Source organism: Engraulis encrasicolus, chromosome 15 (genome assembly GCF_034702125.1).
Source record: "Engraulis encrasicolus isolate BLACKSEA-1 chromosome 15, IST_EnEncr_1.0, whole genome shotgun sequence".
Lineage (NCBI taxonomy): Eukaryota > Metazoa > Chordata > Actinopteri > Clupeiformes > Engraulidae > Engraulis > Engraulis encrasicolus.
Window position 1 is genome coordinate 34,376,248 of NC_085871.1, and position 5,000 is coordinate 34,381,247.

General features: G+C 45.5%; 1 protein-coding gene across 1 annotated transcript in view; it reads right to left on the bottom strand.

Annotated features, from left to right (window-relative positions):
- The window catches only part of ptn (pleiotrophin), a 101,104-nt gene extending 100,922 nt beyond the window's left edge, over positions 1-182 (bottom strand). The window contains exon 1 of the mRNA XM_063218012.1: positions 124-182. The gene's annotated coding sequence lies outside the window, so the exon portion shown is untranslated. The remainder of the gene's footprint in view (positions 1-123) is intronic.
- Positions 183-5,000: the final 4,818 nt, after the last annotated feature.

The window sequence follows — 5,000 nt, forward strand, 5'->3', positions numbered from 1 at the left end:
CATCCTCATCCATCCTTGGTTCCCACTGAGCCACAAAGTCCCAAACCCAGTTACCACCAGCTTGAAACACACACGCGCGCGCGCGCGTGCACACCCACGCCGCAACCATCAACAAGTACTTACTTTTCAAACGGAGGTATGGTAGGTGTTTTCAGCACTTCAAGTAGTTTGGTCTCCTCTCCTCTTTATCTCTCTCTCTCTCTCTCTCTTTCTCTCTTCACTCTTCACTTTTTTTTCAGACAACTCTCTTCTCCCTTTTCTTGTCACACTTGTTCCCCCCTCTCAATCTCTCCGTCTCTGTGTTGTCCCTCACGTCTGTTCACAGGGCCGGCCAGACGATATCTGTTTTTTTTTCCTCCCCCTCGTCTCTTTTTTTCCCCCCCGGAGTTGGAGAGGGACTGTGTGTGCTTGTGTGTTTGTATGCCTGCGTGCCTGCGTGCCTGCGTGCGTGCGTGCGTGCGTGCATGCGTCCGTGCGTGCGTGCCTGCGTGCCTGCGTGCGTGCGTGTGTGCGTGCATGCGTCCGTGTGTGTGTGTGTCTATGTGTGTGCGTTTTTGGCAGTGAGGGCGTGCTAAAAGCTTGGTTCTCTGACTCGTGATCAGAGGCTCATTACCACAAGGTCACACCAGGGACGTCCCGCCTGGCAGGGGAACACCCCTCAAAGAGGAGAGAGAGAGGGAGAGAGTGAGAGAGAGAGAGAGAGAGAGAGAGAGAGAGAGAGAGAGAGAGAGAGAGAGAGAGAGAGAGAGAGAGAGAGAGAGAGAGAGAGAGAGAGAGAGAAGGAAGGAGAGAGTGAGAGAGAAAAGACGGAGGAGGGACAGACAGAGAGAGGTAGAGGAGGAGATGGAGAGAGGGCCAGGGAGGGAGTGAGAGAGATACAGACACAGATAAAGGGAGAGAGAGAGAGAGAGAGAGAGAGAGAGAGAGAGAGAGAGAGAGAGAGAGAGAGAGAGAACAAGACACAGCCTAAAAGAGAGGGAGGAGTGAGTGAGGGAACAAGAGAGTGCACTTAATGATGAAGTCGGAGCTGTGCTTTAGTAACAGCGAGAACGGAGAGACACAGACACTGACACAGGGTGGGAGGATGGGGAGAAAACAGCCAGGGGGATAACTGAACTCACACAAGCACTTCCCGAGAGGAGAGGAGAGGAGAGGAGAGGAGAGGAGAGGAGAGGAGAGGAGAGGAGAGGAGAGAACAGAAAAGGAAAGGAGGAGAAGGCAAGAGAGGAGAGGAGAGGAGAGGAGAGGAGAGGAGAGGGAAGGAGGGAAGGAGGAGAGGAGAGGGCAAGAGAGGAGAGGAGAGGAGAGGAGAGGAGAGGCGAGGAGAAGAGAAGAGAGGAGAGGAGAGGAGAGGAGAGGAGAGGAGAGGAGAGGAGAGGAGAGGAGAGGAGAGAACAAGAGGAGGGGAGAGAGGGATGTGCTGGATGAAAATGAAGAGGGCAGAGCCGGGATAACAAATCAAGACAAGTCAGGACAAACTGCACGTGCACACACACACACACACACACACACACACACACACACACACACACACACACACACACACACACCACACACACACACACACACACACACACACACACACACACACACACACACACACAGGGAAGCTGACGGGGGTGGGGGGGGACAACAAAGGGGTCAGCTGTCCCGGGCTCAGGGCCCCTATTTCATTGTACGTATTGGGTGAGGGGGCCCTTTCAGATTACTTTGTCCCAGGCCCAGCCAAAGCTTTCAGCGGCCCTACACACACACACACACACACACACACACACACACACACACACACACACACACACACACACACACACACACACACACACACACACACACACACACACACACACAGGGCATCATGTGCACTCCCTCTAGATATTACAGACTGGTGGAACCATCTGGGTATTGGCACTTTTAAACCATCATTCAGTTATTGGTTTGTTTTTGCCATCCTTTTTTAAGGAGGCCCAGTAGTGCAGTGGCAGGCGGATGGGGCTGTGCAGCGAACCAGATGGCTGCGGCCCGGGTGACCTTAAACGGGGATGGGCCTGGGCTTTTTAAATCCAGCTGGCTTTGACGGAATTGACAGATTACGACACAGCGGAATCAATATATCCCTCAGCCATTGCATCAGCAGTGCTGGCCCCTGGTTGCATACGAAGAGTTGTTTCCCAAAATGCTATAGAGCCATGTAGCAGTTTTGATAGATACATTTTTTTGTGTTATCATTTCATTTTAAGACAGCATCCGCAAAATTGGAACTCGATTTATGTTATTTGATATTTCCATAGCAAATTCGAACTTTAAAAACACTGATTTCAAAGGTATTATCAGAAAAAGATCATAAAAACGCTTCATTTTTACATTGTTTTGAAAAGGGATATATAGCATTTTGGAATATAAACTTTCATTTCATTTGCAAATTAGGCAGGCATCATAACCTAAGTGGCAGGCATCACACCCTGAGTGCGCGAACACACACACACACACACACACACACACACACACACACACACACACACACACACACAAACACACACACACACACACACACACACACACACACACAAACACACACACACACACACACACACACACACAGACACACACACACACACACACACACACACACACACACACACACACACACACACACTCACGCACCCTGACACGTGCTTGGCCATGGATTCACCCACGAATGTGCACACATGCATCTCACACATACACATGAGAAGCAACGTTTTGCCCTCAGGATCTTTTGCACTAAAAGGCCTGTGATACCAGTAGTTCATCTAGTTCATAGTTCATCTAGTTCAAGATCAAACATTCTTCCTTTACTTACAACATCAGTGCCATTTCTGCTACCACACATCACAAAACAAGATAAACGACAGTAAAAAAGAAATTATGTACAATTGAATAAGTGCCTGCGTAATGTACAAGCTGGTCGGCTGTCTATGCACATTGTTGTGCTTAGTTCAGTGGTAAAAAGCAAGTCGCAGTAAAAGCAATGCGTAGAATTAAATCAAGTGGCAGCGCTGTGTTCAACTTGGTCTGTAAGTGCAAATATGTTTTTGTTGTTGTGTAGGGGCAACTCACACAATTGAGAATGGTGAGTCCAAAGACACTTCCAAAGACAGCTTCTGTCATCTGTTTAGAATATCTGTTGGCATGATAAAAAGCTTTGAGAGAGCACTTTACATTAAGACATAACTATATTTACATTTTATATCAAGACATGGCCCCTGGCCCTGTTATAAACTTGCTGTTACCAAAATGGCAATAACCAAGTCGTAATGTAATACTAAAAGCCCTGTGTAGTGTCATAATGTAGTACTTTCAATGACTTACCACTTGCTACTGGTGGAACGACATGCATTGTGGGGCTACAATACTGTTCTTTTCTCATTATAACTGTAGGATTCTGCAAAAGAGATCTATATAGATTGTCATGTAACTGTCATGAGGATGACATAACCCAGTAGTTCCCAATCTGGGTATTGGGACCCCTAGGGGCGGTCGCGGACAAAAGGGGCATTGCATAAAAGTGGGAAATCCACAGGTTAACAGCTTGGCAATATTTGTGTCCATTAATATCGCTAAATTTTCCATTAATAGTTTGACAGCTAATATTGCTAGAAATCCATTGCTAGGTTAAGACTATGCAGGGTTGGGGGATCGCAAAAATGTTCTGAACTCATAAAGAGTGTCCCCGCTGAAAAAGTTTGGGAACTACTCAGTGGTGTAGTCTGCTTTTTTATGGTGGGTATACTGTATATTTGAACATTTTTGAAGTGGGTATACTGTATATATTTGTGCTATTCAAAATAATGGATCAATCAATTTTAAGTGGGTATACTGAAATCCCTGAAATGTAGAAGTGGGTATACTCTGTTCTACGTAGACAACACCACTGGAACTACTGCAAGTACATGTATGATACATTACTGATGTCTATGAATGTTGTCATAATGTACGATCATTCAGATTGTGAAATGCCATGACACCCAAGCAATGCCAACTTGACATCCCAAAAATCAAATTATATCATATGACAACAGTCAGAAACACTGGCTTAACTCAAGTACTTAAAGGGACACTGTGTGAGATTCACTAATGTTACCTTTTTCATGAATATTTAGCACCACCATCAAATTCTGAGTATTCATTATGACTGGAAAAATTGCACTTTTCATACATGAAAAGGGGGCTCTTCTCCATGGTCCGCCATTTTGAATTTCCAAAAATAGTCAATTTTAGCTGTAAAAATGACTCTACTTGGACCATACTAGAAAATATTTGTTTATTACTTAGTAAACTTTCATGTAAATATCGAATTTGGCGATAGCCAACCCAGTTTCAATGAGCAGCATAGTTGCAGTACCTTTTTTGACCATTTCCCGCACAGTGTCCCTTTAACGCAAGCCCCCCCTGCAAGCTACCAAGAATGGACCCCCGAACGAAAAAAGAGGGCCTAATATCATGTGGAGGGGGCCCATTTCTTCAAGTCAAGGGCCCATGTGGGCCCCCTGCCTCGTATGGGCCCTCTACCTTGCAGGGGCTGTGGGGGTATACTTTACGCCCCTGGTCAGAAACATGAAGTCATTAATGCTTCTGACATGCGTTGTGTCACTCTTATGCCAGTTACATGATACCCTTACTGTATGTACAGTAGGCCCCTTCAAATAAAGTGTCACCTAACAGCAGGTAACCTACATAAAATGACCTACTACTTGATGGTAAGTCAATACTAACAAAATTGAACAGTACAAGAAATGATTAGCTTTCTTTCTTCTCGACCAGGGGTTCCCAACCTTTTCCAACTTGTGACCCACTTGAAGCCTTCTCAAATGTCCATGGCCCACCTCTGACCCAAAGAACAATTGAATAAATAGTCAATAGCAACACACGGAAATATTAGATTTTCAAATATTTCGAAAATTATTTCAATGCCTCTAAAAAACGAAACACTTGAATAAGAACAATATGATAAACTATGAGTA